Source organism: Leuciscus leuciscus, assembly GCF_965113295.1.
Source record: "Leuciscus leuciscus genome assembly, chromosome: 3".
NCBI lineage: Eukaryota > Metazoa > Chordata > Actinopteri > Cypriniformes > Leuciscidae > Leuciscus > Leuciscus leuciscus.
Genome location: NC_138727.1, coordinates 37,706,694 through 37,730,464, shown reverse-complemented (window position 1 = coordinate 37,730,464; position 23,771 = coordinate 37,706,694). Strand labels below are relative to the sequence as shown.

The 23,771-nt window shown below is 40.9% G+C and overlaps 1 long non-coding RNA gene across 1 annotated transcript in view; it reads left to right on the top strand.

Annotated features, from left to right (window-relative positions):
- Positions 1–23,771, top strand: part of LOC309494255 — a 96,305-nt gene that overhangs the window by 64,146 nt on the left and 8,388 nt on the right. The window lies entirely within an intron of this gene.

The window sequence follows — 23,771 nt, the reverse complement described above, 5'->3', positions numbered from 1 at the left end:
TTACATTAGGCTATCACAGGTTGTTGGCTTATTAAGCGTTATCGGGTTAAGAACGTGCATGTAAATGCACTCACTGTTGATTGTGAATAATGTGCTGTGATATGGTGATAATTACTAGCTATTGAGAATGAGAACATACGTCACGGTAACTTGCTGTCACGTGACGAATTGAGCCCGTCCCCCATTTTGGGAGGATACGCTATCGGTTGCCAGGGGCAACAGTGCAAGAGCAATACAGAGACGGAGCAGAAAGACGGCTAGAGGAATTATAATAGAAATTACAAGTAATTTAAGAAGAAATGGAGAAGAATGCGGCAAAAGAAAAGGGTCCTTACAGGGAGAAACTTACTACCAATGCCAAACAAAAATGTTTTTTTTAATGTTTTTTATACGAAACAACTGTAACACATGGTTCCTACGGTTTCCACGACAGTCGTGTGAGACACTGGAGCAGTTTTTACACAGCAGTGTTTTCCAGGCATTCTAAAATAGTGCGACAACCTCCTCTACTACCACTACAAACATTAGGTGTGTTCGACATCGGCTGCGGCTGGATGTAACCGATCGGCGAGAGTAGCCGCGTGCAGGCGGGGAGGAGCTGCAAACGGAGACGTGAAATTGGTGTTCGACATTGGCTGCGGCTGGATGTAACCGATCGGCGAGAGTAGCCGCGTGCAGGCGGGGAGGAGCTGCAAACGGAGACGTGAAGTCGGACACTGTCTGGTTCCCGTAGTGACAGCTCACGTGTTGTTTGCATACTTTACCACAGCTGAAGTGAAATAAATGTAATATTGGCCAAATAATACACAGATGTTTCAGAGACATTTTCATTCAATACTTTATGTACTGCTTCATACAGCGTCTGAACAAGAATAAAGTTCAGCATTTAGCTACTATCAATGAAGTGGAGTCTACGTTTTTTAAGCAGTTTTAATTTGATAAACATGACACAATATAACATGACATAGACATGAAAAGAGTGTTCACTGTTATAATAAACTGATTTGAGAGCTTTAGAGGAACTAAAGGTGTTCGAATAAACACGAAACACACGTGATCGTTGTCATGCGGTGAATCCGGCCAATCGTGGAACAGCTGTGTCGTCATCAGCCCACGTGCAGCCCAGTGCAGCCGCTCTTGAGAAGCTGCGCTGGCTGAGTTCTCCGGCTACTCTCGAATTGCTCTCGCGGTACTTTGATGGCATACCTCAGAGTCACGTGGCGTCGGCGCTGTATCAAGTCGGACAAAATTTCTAACCGGCATGCACTGCTTTAAGTCAGCCGCCGATCGGTCTGCGCAGAGCTGCATGAAGTCGAACAAGCCTTCTGGTTCCCGTAGTGACCGCTCACGTGGTGTTCGCGTACTTTACCACAGCTGAAGTGAAATGAATGTAATATTTGCCAAATAATACACCGATGTTTCAGAGACATTTTCATTCAATAGTCCTACTTTATGTACTGCTTCATACAGCGTCTGTTTGAACAAGAATAAAGTTCAACATAAGCTACTATCAATGAAGTGGAGTCTATACGTTTTTTAATCAGTTTTAATTTGATAAACATGACACAATATAACATCGCAACTACATGAAAAGAGTGTTTACTGTTATAAAAAACTGATTTGTGAGCTTTAGATGAACTAAAGGTGTTCGAATAAACACGAAACACACGTGATCGTTGTCATGCGGTGAATCCGGCCAATCGTGGAACAGCTGTGTCGTCATCAGCCCTCCTGCAGCCCAGTGCAGCCGCTCTTGAGAAGCTGCGCTGGCTGAGTTCTCCGGCTACTCTCGATTCGCTCTCGCGGTACTTTGATGGCATACGTCACAGTCACGTGGCGTCGGCGCTGTATCAAGTCGGACAAAATTTCTAACCGGCATGCACTGCTTCAAGTCAGCCGCCGATCGGTCTGCGCAGAGCTGCATGAAGTCGAACAAGCCTAATGAACGGTGCTGGCGGGTATCCTCCCAAAATGGCGGAAAGGGGAGGATGACGCGGTCTCTGGGGGCGGGGCGCTGTGTCGTGACGACATCTCTTCATTCTCAATAGCCACTATTAGTATTTTTTGTATCTCTTTTCCAATAACATTAACATAACCGGTTTGGGGAGATATGCCATTGACTATAAAATCAGAGAAATCAGCTTTACTCTCAAGTCCATCGTACATTATTATTGATGCAGTCAAAAACTCTACAACTACTTTGCAACCAGGCCAGAAGCTTTGGCTCAGTTTGGCTAGCTTACGTTATCTGAAACTAAGGGAAATGTTAGCTGGAGTGTGTACTCTTGTGTACACACACACACACAAACACACACACACACACACACCTTACTCTAATATGTCATTTGTTCACAATGTACCACCACACAATAAATCATTATACCACTTCGACTAGACACATTAAAAATGCAAAAAGATTTGTTTTTCCAAACTGTTTGGAGCAATTTGTTATATTTTTTTTAATTTTTGTATATTTGTAATTTTGAAATACAACATTAAAGAGTATATTTGATGTGATGAATTGCTCTGTCATTTATCAGATTTACCAATTGTTATAATTTCAATTTGTGCTGGTTAAATATGAACAATGGGTAAAATTGGGGGGCGGGGCTCCATTAGGGCTCCTCCCCTAACCGCATGTGATCTCACTCCAAGCTTTTGATAAAACTTGAGAACCCTGTTTTTTTTTTTTTTTTTTACTTTAACAAAAAGAGAATGCGACAGAGCTCGTAATAAAACAAGAATCAACACTGGCTTGGCTTTTCATAAATGGCGAGAACTGAGGGATTTGAAATTTTGTAAAAGCGTTGCCGTTTTTGTGTATAAATATAGGCTATATATATATATATATTAGGGCTGGGGGAATTAACGCGTTAATCTTTGCGATTAATTTGAAATGTTTAACGCGTTAAAAAAAAATAACGCAATTGACGCAGCACTTTTTTTTTTTGCCTCGTTTTATTGATTTCCTGTTGCGTCTGCTATTAAAAAGGCCGAAATATGCCGTCCCGCCCCTCCATGTTCGGCGGTCAGGTTTCATTCTCGGGCAGCTTTCATGAGCGGGTCTTTTCCGCTCGGTATGTGCGTCGCGCTCTGTGCTCCGCGCGCGAGTGTGTGTGTGTGTGTGTGTGTGTGTGTGTGTGTCGGTCGGTCGGCGCGCTCTGTGCTCCGCGCGCGCGCGTGCGTGCGTGCGTGCGTGTGTGTGTGTGTGTGTGTGTGTGTGTGTGTCGGCTCGCTCTGTCCTTAATGGCCCAGCAGCGGCGAGCTCTCCGTTCCGTGTGTGTGTGTGTGTGTGTGTGTCGGCGGCTCTGTCGTTAACGGCCCAAAGGCTTCAATCATGTACTAAGCACTGGAAAAGTAAAGTCCACTCAAGTAACGTGAAATTTCTCTGTTGACTTCTGTTTGCTGAGCTGGTATAGCCAAGCTGGGCAACAATGGTAAAATGACCTGCTCTGATCACATGCTCTGGTAATAATAGCTTTGTAGGACTATATTTTGTTTTAATAATTAATAAAATAATAATAATAATAATAATCTGTTAAATTGATTATGTTGATTGGTTATTGAAAAAGAATAATATATTGATATATTGATGTTTAATATTTTAATATAGGGCTATTTTCTGTTCCCTTTTTTTCCTGTGTTGTTTAATTAGGTGATTCTAAGTTTAAATATTGATGATTACAAGCTTGGGGGAAGCGCAATTAATTGCAATTAATTACAGAAATTGTGCAATTAATTAGTTAATTTTTTTTAATCGATTCCCAGCCCTAATATATATATATATATATATATACACACATAGTGAATCAGGGTAAGACAAAAACACATACGTTTTGAAGGATCGGTGTATTGACATTTAAATTTTGTTCATTTTGAACATAGCGAACCATTAATACATCTTCTTTTTTTTATAAATTATATAAATAAATGATATTATTCAAAGATTGATCTGAATTTCTTAATTAGAGAATTTCTTAGGATTTTTTGTAGCCATCTGCATGAACTCTGGTAATCATGTTGTTGAGAATGATCCAGATAGAATCTTTAGCTTCCATGGAAGTAAAAATGTCACTATACAAAAGATATCACATGGTCAATTATGGTCAAAACTAACTGGAAAATAACTTTATTCTAGAGCTGCTGTAAAGCCAAAACAATCTCTGTTACTTTACTTTCCTATTATCACTGTAAAGCTGCTTTGAAACAGTCCATATTGTTAAAAGCAGGGGCGTAGCCACGGGTGTGCCAGGGTGTGCCGGTGCCACCCACAGTGGCAGCTGGCACACCTAAAAATGGATGCAGAATTATTTTTTATAGTCTCAATACATTTTTTTTTTTACTAAACTTGGGCTATTGTTGTTTATTTAGAATATATATATTTTTAAATCAACCCTTTCACGCGCAAGTTAAAAATATTTTAACTGACCCCTTGTTTCCATGGCGACGCGTCATGATTGTCACGTGACACCGCAGCCACAATAACTAACAGACGTATCGCTATTCGTAGGGGTGCACGATTCAGAAAATTTCACGATTCGATTCGATACCGATTTTTTGTCTCAAGATTCGATTCAAAATCGATTTTCGATTCAAAAACGATTCTCGATTCAAAAAACGATTCACAGTATGTAAATGTAGTTGACTTTTTCCTGTGTGATTGCAGTAGACATACAATTTAAAAGAAAATAAATAACAAATTAAATGAAGTTTGATATTACTTTGTCTTCATAAAAACTTTTGCAACTAAACAGTGCAAAGTGCCAAGCTTTGGCCAGCTTTCGAATACATTTAATTCAAGTTTAAATTAAAACTAAAATTTTTTTTTTTTTTTTACATTTAGCTTTAAAGTGCTGTAGTCAGATTAAACAAACAACACTGCTAAATGTAGTTTAAGGAGTAGGCTATTGACGGCAAAATAGGCTACAGAATATTTCGTTCTGTATTGACAGGTGCAATTTAAAAAAAAAAAAAAAAAAAAAAATACAATAAGCCTACATTATATCTGCATTTATGTCAAAACCTAGACTTTCAAACATCAAAATGTCATTTATTAATATGAATATTCGTGTCAAAATGACATATAAACATTCTATTTTGCCTGGAAACGCTTCCAACACGCTTGCGTGTCGCGAGAAAAATAGGCGTTGGTTCTATTTCTAGCATGTACACGTTTTCCGCACGACTCGGGCCACACCTGAGACGCGCGTGTCACGCAGGCTGTGTGCAAGCTCTAACCTGTTAACATGGGAGCCGAAATAAAAACAGACACGCCACAAAGCCAGCCAGCCAGCCTTCCTTCTGCTCCGCTTCGCTTCTGCTGCACTTCTTCTTTTGGCTATGACAAGAGTGTGCAGGCGTAAGTGTGAATTCGATGCAGCGCCATCTATGGGAATGGCAAGCTAAACTCATTTCAGGACAATACCAAAAAATTTATATTTAAAAAAAAACAAAAAAAAAACAAGAATCGATTTTTGGAATTCTATGAATCGATTTTAAATCGGTAACGTTTGAATCGCGATTCATATGTGAATCGATTTTTTTGCCCACCCCTAGCTATTCGTTTTTCCTTTTTTATAAAAAATATTCACTAACTTGCTTACCATGTCAACTATCTGCTATTCCGATTCTTCGTTTAAAAACCTTTATAAATTAAAGCTGCAAGCAGCATTTATCGGGGTTCAAGCAGTTAAGGCCTTTAAGGCCTTTAAGAACAAAAGCATCAAAAGTTATTAAGTTTTATTTAGCAAGCATTTAACCACTGACATATATGATGGAAAAGACCATTTACAGCCAATACAGGCCATTTAACATAGGAAATATATGGTTTTCAAAGCTTTTTGACAGGTATTGCACCTTTTTGCCTGAGTCTTCTTACAGTCTTGCCTGATCTCCACCACTTTTATTAGTAGTACTCAAAGTGTGCCAATATATATGTGTTAAATTTGTTGTAAATATGTAATTTTGATAAGGAGTTTAGACAATTATATTCAGTGGCATAACGAGCCAACACACGGCATACGGCTCCTAAGATTGTGGCCAAAACTGGTACTGTAATCACTTTCAAATTACTGTAGAGCGGTGTATCCCCTCCCCCTCCCCCTGACTCGAGGTTGCCAGATAGGCTGCAGGATCCAGCAGGAACGTAGGCTGCTACGTAGCAGTGGTAACTAGAGCAGAACTGGCAACCCTGAGGCCGAAACACTACTGACTTCGTGATTGGTAGATAGGTGGAGGGTGGCGCTTCAGGCCAAAACACAACATGACAACATCAACATCAGTTGAGGGCTGCAACTTCAATTTTAAAATGACGATATTCTGCCCGGACTACTGTTGTCAGTGATATAAGTATTTGAAATGAACATGATTTCTTAATGTCTAGTGATATATCAGGGCCATTTTATGATTAATTGAAATACATTTCTTACATACAGCTCCTTTAAGTAGGATTATCAAGGCGGGCCCCTTGATCAGAATCAGAATCAGAATCAGAAAGAGCTTTATTGCCAAGTGTGCTTGCACCCACAAGGAATTTTTCTTGGTACTGAAGCTTCCAGTGCACATATACAAATACAAATACAACAAGAAACATAGTAATACAAATTCTAAGAATAAAATATATAAAAAAAATAAAAAATAAAAATAGTATAAAAAGTCAAAAAAGGGGTCACAGTTGGGTTTAGTCTGAATAAACATTTACAGATTATGAACATATTTACAGTATGTTGAGTAATATGAATTATAATATAAATATAAATATCACCTGAGTTAGAGAATATTACACTAGACAGTGGGAGTCTAGTGCATGTTACAGATTATGAGCATATTTACAGTATTTTGAGTAGTATGAATAATATAAATATAAATATCACCTGACTTAGAGAATAGAATATTGCACTAGACAGTGGGAGTATTGCACTTACAGGCATATGCATTGGGGGGCATGTTAAGTGTTCAGAAGGGAAATGGCCTGTGGAAAGAAACTGTTCCTGTGCCTGGATGTTCTTGTGGCCAGTGATCTGTGTCGCCGTCCTGACGGTAACAGTTCAAACAGGGGGTGTCCAGGGTGAGTGGAGTCTGTGATGATTTTACCTGCTCTCTTCCTCACTCTGGAAGAGTACAGGTCCTGGAGGGTTGGCAAGGTGGCACCAATAATCCTCTCTGCAGTCCGGACTGTCCGTTGTAGTCTCCTGATGTCCGATTTGGTAGCTGAACCAAACCAGACAGTGATGGAAGTGCTTAAAACAGACTCAATGACAGCTGAGTAGAACTGGATCAGCAGCTCCTGTGGCAGATTGAACTTCTTCAGCTGGCGAAGGAAGTACAGTCTCTGCTGGGCCTTTTTCACAATGGAGTCAATGTGATTTGCCCACTTCAGGTCCTGAGAGATGGTAGAGCCCAGGAACCTGAATGACTCCACTGCTTCCACAGTGCTGTTCATGATGGTAAGAGGGGGGAGTGCTGGGGATTTTCTCCTGAAGTCCACAATCATCTCCACTGTTTTGAGCGTGTTCAGCTCAAGGTTGTTATAGCTGCACCAGACAGCCAGCTGTTCAACCCCCAGTCTGTAAGCAGACTCGTCACCATTTTGGATGAGACCGATGACGGTGGTGTCGTCTGCAAATTTCAGGAGCTTGACAGAGGGGTCTTTAGAAGTGCAGTCATTAGTGTACAGGGAGAAGAGCAGTGGGGAGAGAACGCACCCTTGGGGGGCGCCAGTGCTGATGGTGAGGGTCCTGGATGTGAGCTTCCCCAGTCTCACTCGCTGCTGCCGGTCCGTCAGGAAGCTGGAGATCCACTGACAGATTGAGGATGGCATGGAGAGCTGAGTCAGTTTGGCTGTGAGAAGATCAGGGATGATGGTATTGAAGGCCGAACTGAAGTCCACAAATAAGATCCGTGCATAAGTCCCAGGTCTGTCAAGATGTTGCAGGATATAGTGCAGTCCCATGTTGACTGCATCATCCACAGACCTGTTTGCTCTGTAAGCAAACTGAAAGGGATCCAGCAGGGGTCCAGTGATGTCCTTCAGATAGGCCAGCACCAGTCTTTCAAACGACTTCATGACCACAGACGTGAGAGCGACAGGTCTGTAGTCATTAAGTCCAGTGATTTTAGTTTTTTTGGGAACCGGAATGATAGTGGAGCGTTTGAAGCAGCAGGGAACTTCACACTGCTCCAATGATCTGTTGAAGATCTGCGTGAAGACTGGGGCCAGTTGGTCAGCGCAGGCTTTTAGACAAGCAGATGAGATGCCGTCTGGGCCTGAAGCTTTCCTAGTCTTCTGTTTTTTGAAGACTCGGCTCACGTCCTCCACACAGACCTTAAGCTCAGGTTGGATGGCAGAAGGGGGGAGGAGAGGGGTTGCAGGAGGTGATGGTGGATGTGTGAAGTGCACATCAGAGCGGGTGTGAGGTGTGAGTCTGGGCTTCTCAAACCTGCAATAAAATGCATTGAGAGTGTCGGCCAGTTGTTGATTCTCCACAGATGGGGGGGATGGTGATTTGTAGTTGGTGATGTTCCTCCGGCCTCTCCAGACTGATGCCGGGTCGTTGGCTGAAAACTGGGTTTTCAGCTTTTCAGAGTAGCTTCTTTTAGCAACTCTGATCTCCTTTGTCAGTCTGTTTCTGGCCTGGTTATACAAGATTTTATCCCCACTTCTGTAAGCATCCTCTTTGGCATGACGAAGCTGTTTGAGTTTCCCAGTAAACCATGGTTTATCATTAGTGAATGATAAGAATGTCCTGGTAGGAATGCATGTATCCTCACAGAAACTGATATATGATGTTACAGTATCTGTGAGCTCATCCAGATCGGTGGCTGCAGCTTCAAAAACAGTCCAATCAGTGCAATCGAAGCAGGCCTGTAGATCCTGCTCTGCTTCATTGGTCCATCTTTTTACAGTCCTTATTACAGGTTTAGCTGATTTCAGTTTCTGCCTGTAGGTCGGTATAAGATGAACCAAACAGTGATCAGAGAGCCCCAAAGCTGCCCGTGGGACGGAGTGATACGCATTCTTTATCGTGGTGTAACAGTGGTCCAATATATTACTGTCTCTGGTAGGACATGTAACATGCTGTCTGTATTTTGGCAGTTCACGGGAGAGATTTGCTTTGTTAAAATCCCCAAGAATGATTAAAAGAGAGTCTGGGTACCTTTGTTCCATTTCAGCTATATGTTCAGCCAGCTGTTGTATCGCCGCGCTCACACACGCGTCTGGAGGAATGTAAACATTCGCGAGAATGAATGAGGAAAACTCCCGTGGCGAGTAGAAAGGTTTACAGTTCATGAAATGCACCTCTAAGTTAGGAGAGCACATCTTCTTCAGTGTTGTTACATCTGAACACCAACTTTCGTTAATGTAGAAACACAATCCACCACCTCTCGTTTTCCCCGTTAGTTCCGCGATGCGATCCGCTCGGAACAGCTGAAAGCCCGGCAGATGTAGTGCGTTGTCCGGTATGGCTTCACTCAGCCAGGTTTCAGTGAAGCACAGAGCAGCGGAGTTTAAAAAATCCTTGTTAGTGCGGGTGAGGAGAAGAAGTTCGTCCATTTTGTTAGGAAGAGATCGGAGATTTGCAAGATGAATACTAGGGAGTGCAGTGCGGAGGCCGCGCTCGCGGAGTTTCACCAGCGCGCCAGCGCGCTTCCCGCGTTTGCGTCTGACCGCGCGTTTGAACAACACCGCTGCCCCTCCGACGAGAATGTCCAGTAAAACGTCTGAGTAATCAAAATCTGTAGAAAAGTTGTCTGGTGTGTGTTTCCTAATGTCCAGTAGTTCGTCTTTGGTGAAACTGATAGGAAAAGAATGACTAAACGCAGAACAAACCAACAAAAACAACACAATAACTGGAGAGCTCCACACCGAGGCAGCCATCCGCGGCGCCATCTTGTTCGTGTACGCAATGTTGATGACGCAATTGATGACATTGATGACGTAATGTCAGCGAGTAGGCTACCATAAATAGGGCAGGATATGATCATACACAGCATATAAGAGATGAGATGACTAACAAAATCAGGAGTAGCCTACGCTCACCAAAAAAACAAAAAAACACTGGTGATAGCGCACCATAACACATTGTTAGGCCTAGGTCCAAATACATAAAAAAGATGCTCTCTTACATTATAGCGGGATTTTCCGGGCTTTCCTATGTGCAACTGCAAAGTTGTCGATTAGATCAGGATTGTGCGCACGGGCATTCTCAATTGACCATTTGCAGGGAGTTTGATTGACAGGCGATCTGACTAATCATAATCCGCCATTTTGTCCCACAAAGCAGTCAGGAGAGTTAGTAGATTAACATTGGAGGATTTAAATTTGAAATTTGTACTGACGTCTTAGCACTTTAACACAACATTCCTTTTATGTTCATTCATGTTTATTTTAATGCTATAAATTAACTAGAAGGAAGAGATGATTGGTTCACGAGCAGCTTTAACTGAGCCTCGAGTCTACAGCGATCTGTCAGACACATTAAAGAGTCACAAAACAGTATTTATTGTTTAAATGTCTCTAAAAAGTGACTACATTTGAAAGGTGAGACTTTTGCCGCTTTTCCATTACCAGTACCAGCTCAACTCGAGTCGACTCGACTCGACTCGGCTCGGCTCGGCTCGGCTCGCTTTTCGCTCCGTTTTCCATTGCAGATAGTACCTCCACAATAGTACCTGGTCGTCATAGCGACGCCGCAGGAAACTGCTGTGACTTAATCTTCTACGCGAGATACATCCGCTGCCACACACACAGGACAATGGAGGAAATCAAGTGTATGCTGTTTTTGGATGTTTTTGTTTTTGCTGTTTTTTATTCAGGATACTCCGTCTGGCGCGTGCAATGATGACGCAGTTAATAGTGACGATTCTCTCTGACCAGTCAGCAGTCTGCCGTGTTTTCACGTCACATTTTAGTATTGCCTCAGCTCGCCCCAGCTCGCTTAGAACCTCGCCGGAGGTGGTACGAAAAAAAGTACCTGGAAGCAGGTACAGGTACAACTTTTACACAGTGGAAAAAGTACACTGTGTTACACTGTGTAGTGGAAAAGCGCCATTTGTTTCATATCAAAAGTACTTGTCTGTCTGCGCGCAGTCTCCTCTCTGATCCGCAATGTATTTTTCACTGCGTGAGAACTTGGTGTGGTGTGAGAGTGGCGTCGCTTGTCAGACATAGCAACAGTAACTAAAGTGGGCGGGTCTTTGTGAATGGTCATTGACAGTATGGACGGGGATTCGCCAGTCCCAATTCAAAACAAATTTCATCACAATCCATCATTGTTCATTTCAAACATGTGAGAGCATCAAAATGATCCATGGGTGAAATTGATTGGATTTAATTTCTTTTTTTTGTCAGTTCCTATCATAATTTTAACATTTTGGCGTTATTGTTTAGCTATTTACCTATGTTTTCAAATTTCCTTTGTTTTTTTGTTGTTGTCTAGATCAGACTAACGGCTTTGAAGATAACCACAATTTTTTAAAGCTCTAAATGACACTTACAAAAACCATAAGGCGAAACCTGGCATGTTTGGTATTGTTGGACTCGGCAAGGATTCTTAGGAGGTCACTCCTGTGAAAAAAACATGGGCTTCCTTGAAACTTTTAAGGCTCCTTCAAGGCTTTGTGCCAATGACGTATACTGAGTTTTTTGAGATACACCAATGTTCTCATAGACTATCATGGCACCCTGGACAAAGACACTGCGTGCCACTTTTCAGTAGACTGACGTTTGGGTGCGCTTATAGCTATTTTCATGAATTTTTTCACTGTTATAGCGCCACCAAGTGGCCAATTGTCACGATTTTTTTCATGTCAACTCAGATTGAGCTTATGAACATGTGTCCCAAGTTTAGTGAAAATATCTCATTCTGTTCACAAGTTATAACCATTTTATAGCGCCACCAAGTGGCCAATTCTCATGATTTTTTTTCACGTGACCTCAGAATGAGCTCATGAACATGTGTCCCAAGTTTTGTGAAAATATCTCTTTCCGTTCACAAGTTATAACCGTTTTATTGTGCCACCTACTGGCCAATTGTTGCGATTTTTTTCAAGTGATCTCAGATTGAGCTCAGGAAGATGTGTCCCAAGTTTAGCAAAAAAATCTCTTTCCGTTCACAATTTATAACCGTTTTAGTAAAAGTGGCCCTGGTGCTATCAAAGATTTTGGTTCCCCTTATCGACCGTTAATTGAAATTTAGAATTTTTTGGATGATTATTGATTGACAGACTCCAGAGAATATTCTTGCAGTGGTTTGGTTCCAATTGGTCGAAAAACCAAGGAGAAGTTCGCAAAAATAGGTTTTTCAAAAAAATGCAATTTACTCGAAATTGGCGCTGAAGGGCGAGCAAATCGGAGATAGCCATTTTGTCCGCCTTGAGCCAAGGATTCCAACGATATATGACACTTGATCCTGGGACAAACGGTCTAAGAGTTGTGAGCGATTTAGTACTTTTGGTTGCTGTAGCGCCACCTATGGGCCAATTGGGGTCATACTCTGATAGGTTGTCCCCAAATTGAGGCCTACCATCTGGCCAGGTTTCACGTCTCTAGGCCTTACGGTTTGTCCTGCACGATGCGTTTTACGAATCCTTACAATTACAATAGGGTTTCAGCATTTCATGCTTGAACCCCTAATAAGAATGAAGGCTTTTTGCCAGTTATAGCGCCACCTATGGTCCGATCTCCATGAAACTCTGCATGCTTCCTCACCATGTTCTGACACATATGCTCATCAATTTTTGTGAAGTTCTGAGTTTTCATTTGGGATTTATAGGCTTTTTAGTGTATTTTGCCACGCCCCTTTTCTAAATGACCCTGTTACAGCCAGCCAAATGCAAAAGTTCAACTTTTTTTCGATAATTATTGATCTAGAGAGTCCAGAGAATTGTCCTAGACTGGTTTGGTTCCGATCGGGCCAAAAACCAGGGCCTAGTAGCAAAAGTAGGTTTTGGACAAAATCCGACATAGCAGAAAATTTTCCCTGCCTACATCCAAATCGGAGATAGCCATTTTGTCCGCCTTGAGCCAAGGATTCCAACGATATAAGACACTTGATCCTGGGACAAACGGTCTAAGAGTTGTGAGCGATTTAGTACTTTTGGTTGCTGTAGCGCCACCTATGGGCCAATTGGGGTCATACTCTGATAGGTTGTCCCCAAATTGAGGCCTACCATCTGGCCAGGTTTCACGTCTCTAGGCCTTACGGTTTGTCCTGCACGATGCGTTTTACGAATCCTTACAATTACAATAGGGTTTCAGCATTTCATGCTTGAACCCCTAATGATCTTGATCTATAACGAGATGAGCGCTGCAGTTCAGAGAGTCCTGACAGCCGGATTTACAGCACCTGAACTCCACAGTTTCTCCCGAAATACATGAAAGTAAGTGACTGTTGAACTGGGAGAAGAATAGAGTAAACTTTATAGTTCCGCTATGTGTGTCTGACATATGAATAAAACATGTCGGCAAATTACATTTGAAGAGATTGTTTCAGCTGCTTCCATAGACATCACTGTGTATTTTACAAACTACAAATGTATTGTTTTACTAGTACTTATGTGTATTTAAATGTCTGAAACATAAAATAAACATTTTGTGGTTGAAAACACTGCATATTAGTTGTGATATATGACAAGCGCTGAGCGCGTCCGTCTCTGGCTCAGCGCCAGCCAACGCGCGAAAGCAGTTTGAATCTGGCACATAGACTGTAAAAAAAATATGGACGTAGTGTCCGTGACGTCACCCGTAGGTTTCTGAAGAGCATTTTTGAAGCCTAAAGTAGGCGGAGCCGGCCGTCGCCATCTTGGCCTTGCGTCACTCCCGGATAACAGAAAATAGGCAAAGAGGCGGGGCGGGAGTGGAGCTGAGGAGCCTTGCTAATATGATTCTGTACTATTCTGCTAGTTGAAAATGTATTATGCAGTAACTTAATATTACTCTGAGAGTGTGTGTGTGACAGTGATTTATGTGCTTAACGTTACATGTCAGTCACTCTCTTTTTATAGTCTATGGTCCGTCAGCGCGGCATCGCTCAAGTTCGTAGAGATGAGCTTATTCAGTCCATTTTAAATTCTGATTTTGGCCGCCTCTCAAATGGGTTAAACCATAGATATATTGCCTATGAAGTTCAAGTAAATGCGCTAGAAAATCCGCGCTCATTCATGGATGTGCATTTATTGCATGGACGGAGAAAGCACCGACACCTGCAGGATTTCATCTGACGGTACTTAAGCATATTATAATCTATCTGTTCCGTGAGAGCAGAACGAACGAGCCTTTATTGACGTTTTTAAATCTGAAAACTCCAAAAAGCTACGAAATTGTCAGACATCCATTAGTGCATTTTCACAGAGGAAAACAACTGAAATACAGCGCTGGTTGTTCTCTCGAACGATACTCGACGACAACGACGGAATCCTAAGCCGTGGGCGAAGTAATGGGTGTATTAAATTGTAAGAAATAATCCCGGAAAAAAGCACAAAACACTGCAGAGATGGCAAGTTCAGCAGCTAAAATTTGCTGAGGTGAAGTGACGGCTAGTAGTAACAACAGCAGACAAACAGCTAGCAATGACATCAGCGGGAATCCATCTGTCACTCAAGTGGCCACACCCTTAATTATGCAGAACTTTAAATATTAATCAACTAAACGGATGAGTTATAAAAAAATTCACCCCCCTCACAGTTGTTATGAAGGGCAAAATTAGCTGTATAGACCAAAGCCACATAGAGATCCAGGCTGTAAACATGTTTTTTTCCGCTGTAAAGTTGGTAATTTTAACATGGGGGAGATACAGATTTGACTCGCTTCTGCAGCCAGCCCAAGCGGCCAGTTAATGAATTGCAGTTTAACTCACTTCCGTGTTGGTTTCAAGAGAGAGACGGGGAGGTTGCCGCTTGATCTGGCAGTTCTGTCTGTGACGTCACTGAACATTCTAACTCATACTCTCAGGGGCACAGAAATAAGAATCCAATATATGGTGCCATAACGCTCAAAATGTTAAAATGTAATTTACAGTTTAAATTATTTTCATTAAAAAAATATCTGCCGACATTCGGACTGCCAACCAATCAGCAAACAGCAGCTGACTGTGACCCCAGCAGCTCCCCAGAGATGTTTGCCGCGCATATAAACCATAGACTGTAAAAAATATGGACAAAGCGTCTGTGACGTCACCCATAGACTTTCTGAAGAACGGGTTTGAAGCCGTTTATGGGGGGTATGGGCGGCGCCATCTTGGAAAATCTTGGGAAACCCTAACCCCGCCCACCTTCTGACGCAGCGCGCGTCACTCAGCTCGCTCTGCTACTCCGGTTATCTCTGTGTATATTTTAGGCAACGAAATATGTTATAAAACACCATACTAACTCTTTTCGTTTTCATTTAAAGAAATCTTAAACATTATAGCCACACAAATGTGGTTCAGGCAACACGTATTGATTATATTCACTGCACATAACGTTTGCCTATTTATAACAAAACGAAATATAAAACACAAACCTGCCTCTTTTCGTTTTAAATATAATATAAAAATATTAAACATTTTAATATGGTCCAGGCAATATGTGCATTTGTACTAAACAACAGATGTTGCAGTAAACAACATTACAGATCATCTTCGTTGTATTAAAATTTAAAATGACAAAACTCAACCCAGTCTCTTTTTGTTAAATTTCAGTTTTATCAATATTAGCTATTATAAAAGTATAAGTAAAAGGTAAAGTTACAATAAGCTATACAAATAAAGCAAACAATTCAGTCAAACATAAAAAGTCATGCGCTCGATCTAGTCTAACCATACAACGGTACAAGTTAAATATAGCTTATAAAGTTATGAAACTTCCCCTCAGCCAAAACGATTGCCCACGAGACCAAAAATCGCCCGTTAGATATAGACAAGACGAATTATATCTCATGTTTAACCACTACAGAGACGCCAGAGTCAGCGGCAAACCTCAAAACGTCTAGCCGATGAAAGGCTGCTCCAGGCGAGGTACATCGCGCCGAGCGCCCGGTCATCGCTGGATCTCACAACTGGATACAATTTTCATAAATCTTTATAAATAAACCACAGATTTGAGCTTTAAACAACTACATTCTCGCCTGAAAAACTCTTAAAACTACATTTCATGATACAGAAACAGTAGTATTATATGTCAACTGTATTAAAAAATGGCGCTTCTTATGTTGTCATTCTGCCTTTCAGCTGTCAATCAAGCTGTCAATCAAAGTTAACCACGCCCTTATTGTCATACATTTTATATCTAAATACTATCTAAACTAACGAGTTAGAAAAAAATTCACTACCCTCGCCGTTGTCAGGCACTCGGAACCTATCGAAAAATCCAATAAAAGTCCATGGGACCAACCTGTAAAAACATGATTTTATGCTGTGAAAACGGACATTTTAACATGGGGGCTATGGACATTTGCTCCCTTTTGGGACCTTCCCCTAGCGGATTTTCGATGTATTGCAGTTTTTCGCACTTCCGGGTAGGCTTCATTTTTCAGATCAGAATGTTGCCCCTTGATATAAACAGAGAATTTTTTCAGGCACTATGTTATGACTAAATTATTGGCGATCCTGAGTGTAATGTATAGTTATATTTGATATAGTTTTATGGTTATGTGGGGCATGGATATATGGTTATGGTTAATAATTTTGCACAGTAATCTTACAATAAAAGTGGCACACCCAGATTTTCAGATGCACACCCAGAGTCTCTTTTCTGGCTACGCTACTGGTTAAAAGAGCTATATAAATGAAGGTGACTGGACTTGACTTGACAATGTTACAAATTTGGTGTGACAGCGACTTAGAGGGCAGATTTATTACATATTTTTTCATTTTACATAATACCTTTTCTGTTTCACAATTTCACATTATCACAAGTAACAGAATCATTTAAATAAATATTCTCAATTTTAGAGAAGATTTGATCGAATAAGTTTGGCTAAACGATAGTTCATGTTTGGAGTAGCCATGATGTGTGGCCAGAAAAAGAAAAGAAAAACTTTATAGAAACAATTACTCGTCGTCGGTATCGTACAAGTGATTTTGAACTTACCGCTGTTTTTTGTGCAGACATTCGCTGTGCTCGCGCGTTTCTGGGTCATGTAGTATGGCAGAGATTTGGATGAAATCATTCGGTCTCATTGTGTGGATGTGTGCTCTGAATCTAGTGACGTATTTCTGTTCTTCGCGGTTCTTCTTGCCAATCACAATTCAGTTTTGATTTAGCGCCAATACATCACATATTCTGACTCTGAGGCTGCTTCAAATTCAACTAAAATGGTTAATTGCTTCAACGAAATAGTTAAAAATATTGAAAACGTAAACACTTTCCCCTTTAAATTCAAAATAATTGTTTCATGACCCCTTTTATGGTGCCAAAATACCTTCTGATATAAAGGGATTTAAATGTTTGTCACTTATCAGTGTGGGAATGCAACTTTCCTAAGATGTATTTAGACCTAGGCCTACTACAGTTTTTCTATTATCATGAGATCATGCGTCTGCGCTGCATTTTCTACAGAGATTGATCATCTTTGACCGCCCCCTTGTGGCCAATGTAGGGAAAACATAGGTCAAATCTGCATAGTGCAAATGGCAGGTTCAAACTTCATTTGTATAATGAATGCAGACTTGTACGCTTTAATTTCAATTCAGTTTAATTATGTTTGTATAGCCTAGAACTTTTAAGATTTCATATTGTAAGGGTGCTTCACACAGAATAGTGCCTTAGATGAGGAATACCTTTAGAGTAGCACTAACTCAGCAGCAGCCTCTTCTGGTTGGCCGATGATAAAAAGTTTTTTTTAAAACAAGGCAACTGGGTAGCTACGCTACATGAAACACGTAGCCACCATTTGATGAGGTAAATATTGTTAAGTTTTCTGAAAGGACACAAAAACAGCAAAAATGCTCAACTTAACTTTATACATAAATATAAAACAGCGCGAGCCGCTGGGCTCCGAACCAACTTTGGGCAATAAGCAGAGGTAAAGTCAAACAGGTCAAATCCAGATCAGTCAGCAAATAATATCCAGTTATGAAGGGGCAGACAGGGGGCGGACTTGATCAAACAAGGGGCAAACCGTATCAGAGGAATCCAAGATCAGGCTGACACTGACAGTCAGAAACCAGATGGTCAAATCCAGAAGAGCTGTCCAAGACACGTGAGTTCTGGAAGGGCAAACAGACAACTGGACAGAACAGAAAAACGTCAAACAAAGAAACTAAACTAAACGGGATCCCAAACTTAACAAAATAACGACAAAAGAGGCTGGAAACACAAAACACACTGGCAGAAAACAGAGGGAAACAAAGGATATTTATAGAAAAATCAAGTGACAACGAGAAACTGGAGGTAAGAGGATCAGCGCGATCACACGTGGAAGAGGCAGAAACAAAACAAGAGAAAATAAAACAAAAGGATCGATCCGAGTTCTGACAAACATCTGGGAGGTATTCCAGAGAGCAGGTAATGCAACATACCCGGGTAAGATTACTCAGAGTAAGCGGATAACCTCACTTTTTAGTTCCAGAAACAGGTAACTTTCCGGGTAATTAGCCATAGCAATGTATTTATTTCTATTTCTATGGACGGACACTGTAAATACAACATGAAACGGCTCATGAATTAATAATTCCTCAAGAAACACACATTTAAATACTGCCGTGGCATTTGTGCAGTAGTTTAAACCTAATTCACTCATTTGTCCAGACTCAAAATTTATATAGTTCATCTGTTTTGAAAAACACACAAAAATGTACAATGAAATACACCCAAATTATAAATAAAACATAGCAGCAAAACATAAATGAAAGCCTAAGACGTTGCTGATCATCATTAACCGATATGCTATACTAGCTAGCGTAACATTTGAATATCAAATTAGGAGACATAATTTTATCAGGAGGCGCGCGCTGCATGTCACGTCACTATATCACTATAAAGAGCAAATTATTATCGTTTGACTTGGTGAAAAGAAACACATTTTACATTAAGGGAAACTTCTGTGTCTTACGTTTAATTACTCTTTTTAAGTAGCAAATGGTGCATCAGAGCATATAACGTGTAAACGATGGTAATGAAATTACGGGCACATCCGCATATGACGTTGCAGTTACGCCAGTAAATCATCCAATTACCAATATATTACTTGTACAGTACAGATTATGGATCTTGAACGTTATGGTTATCTTGTAACCTTGGGAGGACGTTCTGACAACGTTGTGAATTGGCAATGTGATGGTAAAATTGCGGGCATGCGACGTAGTACTTGTCAATTATAAATGACCAAAAAGTATGAATACATTACGGAACTGTTACGTCGTGTGTTAGCAGGGATAATATAGTTGTTGTTATTATTATTAGTATTTGCAGTGCGATGTAGAAGGGGCACCCGGGGCACGTATTACAAGTCAATCAAGTCACATTTATTTATATAGCGCTTTTTACAATACAGAATCCCAGCAAACACATTTACGTTGTGGCAACGTCTGTGGCACGTTGCATTTCTGCTATGGCAACGTCGCTGTCTACGTGCTCGCAACATTGTAACAACGTAGAATTGTAAGACGCGACAGGGCTGTAGCAACGTTACGCGACATTCAGCAACTGAGAGACGACACTCTGACAATTAATTTTTTTATGCTAGATAGATATCCCCAATTTAGCATGTTATGTTTTGTGGTTCATTTTTAATTTTTAATTAGTCATATGTTAGATAATAAATTATATGCTTTTTAAATATTGTTTATCCTTATTATTATATATGGGCCTAACAGTATTCATTGTAATTAACACCTGCAAGTGTACACTTTGAAGAGTAAAAATTACATAGAAGGTTAGCTAATTCAACTTTATTAAAACTGCATATGGTAATCAAATTGCACTTCCAAAAGTCATACATTTGTGGGGGGAAAACAACAACAACAAAAAAACATATTGTACAGGGAGTGGACTAACGTTAACTAGCATGAGCAGACATGAGAAAATCTAGCAAAGAAACGAATGACATGACAAATCAAAGGAAAAAAAGAAACAGGTGTGCAAGCAGTTAAAAAAAAATTCTTCTCTGTGTTTCCAACAAAACAAAAACAAAAACCATTAACGTTAACATTAACGAGTCGTTACCTGTTCAATGAGTGCTGAAATCAATTACTCACCATTAAAGTCATTTTGGCTTCATACTTTTGGCATAATGTTAAATATTTGTCGTGACCAGAAGACGTTCAAATAAATGTCACATTAGACAAGGAAGTTGTAGGTTGTGTTTGAATAATTACTATCTTATTAGATTAAGTAAATTAAACGCAAATCTCACGTATCCTTGCTTGATGAAGAATGAGACAACACAATGAGCCCAACGGTCAGTTGAAATTTAAAAGGCTGATTTTCGCGCTTCAGGGCAGTGACGAGTACAAATGTTGTCCAGTGGTTGTCAAGACACCAGAGGCACAACCTTAAGCAATATGGCCCTGAACGGTAGTTGTGACAACGTTGTAACTACCTTCATCACACAACGTATTTATAGCAACCTTTTAGCCATGTTGATAAAACGTTGTTAGAAGGTTGGGTACGTGTGCCAACGTTCTGTGTTTACTGGGTTGTTTCAAAGCAGCTTTACAGAGATAACAGGAAAATAATGCAATTTGTTTCCAGAAGAAAAAAGAGTCACAGCCCAGCTTAAAGGGGTGGTTCAGGATTTTCGACATCGGACCTCATTTTCAAGTGAGCCTGGTTGTTATTCATCAGTGGAGACAGTTTTCAAAAAAAATCATCCAGTCCTTACTTTTGGATAGTTCGCTGGTGCTAGGCTAGCGCAAGTCAACGGTGCACGTTAGCCTGCCATTAAAAACAGTTTTACCCTCTCCACAGTACACCAAAAGCAAATAAATTATAACGCCAGACTTTCGATGTAAATGTCTGTTGAGAGAATAATGTTAGAAATCAAACTACCCTTTCATCACATTGTATTAGTTATAATGTGTTCCCTGTATTTATAAGCAGTCTACAGCAGCGGCGGAGCTATATTTGGTTACCTAGGAAACCGAGAGAGCCGGTCCACATAACAATCACGCAAGTGTATTTACCTGCCGATGATGATGAGACTTTTGCCTGAGATGCAAGAGTACTTTGATTTCTAACATTATTCTCTAAACAGACATTTACATCGATAGTCTGGCGTTATAATTTATTTGCTTTTGGTGGTCTGTGGAGAGGGTAAAACTGTTTTTAATGGCAGGCTAACGTGCACCGTTGACTCGCGCTAGCCTAGCACCAGCGAACTATCCAAAAGTAAGGACTGGATGAATTTTTTTGAAAACTGTCTCCACTGATGAATAACAACCAGGCTCACTTGAAAATGAGGTCCGATGTCGAAAATCCTGAACCACCCCTTTAAGTAAGTTCAGTGATGTTTAATTTTTGTTGTAAAAAAGTTATTAATTTAGTTAATTTATATATATAGCCGCTCTGGAGAAGCTCAGTTCAGTTCTCATATAATGGTGTCAATGCAGGCAGATCAATAATGTTGTTGAATTTTAAATTTAATGTTGAATTTAATGTCCCCAACTAAGCAAGCCAAAAGCCAATGGCAACAAAGGTGAAAAAAGGCAACAGTGGCAAGGAACCAAAACTCCATCAGGTGGCAGAATGGAGAACAAAAACCTTGGGAGAAACCAGGCTCAGTCGGGGGGGCAGTTCTCCTCTGGCCAACGAATGAACATTGTATGATTATGATTCAGGCAGCATTATAGGTCAGAAGTCAGATTGGATTGGAGCAAGCAATCAGAATATTATCCAGTTCCATCTGGTTGAAGATCGGAGTCATCACGCCGGTATGGAGACGGGTTTGTTGAGGATCAGTGCCGATGGCTGTCGTGTCGATGATGGGGCCCTCACAGGGGAGAGTCTAGTTGACACAACCTCTGCTGACACTTCAGGGGATCAGGTTTTCACAGGATTGTAAATGTAATGCAAATTTTTGTTCATTTACATTTATTCATGTTAAGCATTTAGTAATTTTTAGTAAAAAGTTTTTTTAAACATACGTTCAGAGTGTTATGTCATATTGTGTGTGTGTGTGTGTGTGTGTTTGTGTGTGTGTGTGTGTGTGTGTGTGTGTGTGTGTGTGTGTGTGTGTGTGTGTGTGTGTGTGTGTGTGTGTGTGTGTGTGTGTGTGCGTACATTTTTTTTTGTCCACAGCCACCCTACTCCTGAGCGTAAGTGCACCGTCACTAGGCAGGTTTTTTTGTGTTAATTTCTATGTCCTGTCGCTGTGCAGGCTGTTTTATTGTATATGACTAGTGATGCTCCGATCAGCATTTTTGGGGCCGATTACCGATCACCAAAATCATGATCTGCCGATTGCCGATCACTGCCGATCACAGAATGGAAATATGATAGAGTCAAGAAAATCTTGAAGAACTACCAATATTTATTTAATTGTAGTTAGAAAACAAGATAACATAAGGCTACTGTAGGCCACCTTTTCCAAATAAGGCACAGTATAATTTTTCAAAACAAAGAGAGGTCAGGCAGACTACAATGGATGTAGTTGAGGAACTAACTACATCAGATCCAAAAAATAAAATAATGACAATGACATTTGAGGTTATTAAAACAGTAAGTCCCGCCCCTCGACTGCCAAAAATAAAAGTGTTCAAGCGAGCAAAATCAGCAGGCGAGAGGAGATCAAGCGCGAGAGTGTGGGGAATGATCATGCGCGCGCGCGCGAGGGCAGAGATGTCATGCGCCCGCGCAGGGTTTGAATGAGCTCGCGAGTTCCCGTTTCCTCGCGCGTAGATCTGTTATCCTCTCGCGAATGTCATTTACCGCGCGCGCCAGCATCAGTTGTGCGCTCGTTTATAATTGCCATTGAATTGCCGTCATAGGAGAACTCATTTTGCCACTGTTAAGCAAGCTCTGCTCTGCTGTTGTGTTGCCGCGCATGCGGAAAAGTTGCGCGAGTTATTTACGTCACGTGATCGGCTTTTTTGATCGGCGCTTTTGGGGGTTGCCGATCAAGCTATTTTTTGCCAATATCGGCCGATCATGATCGGCGGCCGATCAATCGGAGCATCACTATATATGACAATGTAAACCCTTTTATTTAAAGGCTTAATTTATGTCCCGTAGACCGGTCCGTTGTATTACGATTGAAAGCAGTTTCAATAATATCCAAAATGTGATGTGCAGTCAGGTTCGGGTGTGCGTGCATGCTGTTTAAATGAGTGTTCTCACCAATATGCTTGTTGTGATTCGCAGAGTTTTGATGAGTTTTATAGACTTGATATTGTTTCTTATTCAAAAGTGGTGACCCCCCGTTGTGTTGTGGTCATGTCTAGGCACAGGTCCACCATCTGATCTGGATACGGCACGGATCCAGCTGATTACAGTAAACCTCGGAATAAGCAGAAAGACTAACATTAGCGTAGATGCCATTCTTCTTATGATGTAACGAGTACATCGGGTGTTATAGGAAGTGTTCCCAGTTCCGGCTGACCTAATTTATGCAGCCTACACGCTGTACCTTTTGCCCCAGGCTGTTCATGTACAAAGACTTCTAAGGATCAATATTTACCCACTGGGCTGTCATGTTAGCTTCCCCTTTAACGGTATCAAATTTTGTTTTGAGAAACTTGAGATTCTTTATTTTAATTGGTGCATTATCGCTAATCTGTCATTCTACCTTTTCCCACCCATCATCGTGCGCATGCATTTTGAGTGGTGCAGCGGACATGCGCGTCAGGGTATTAAGC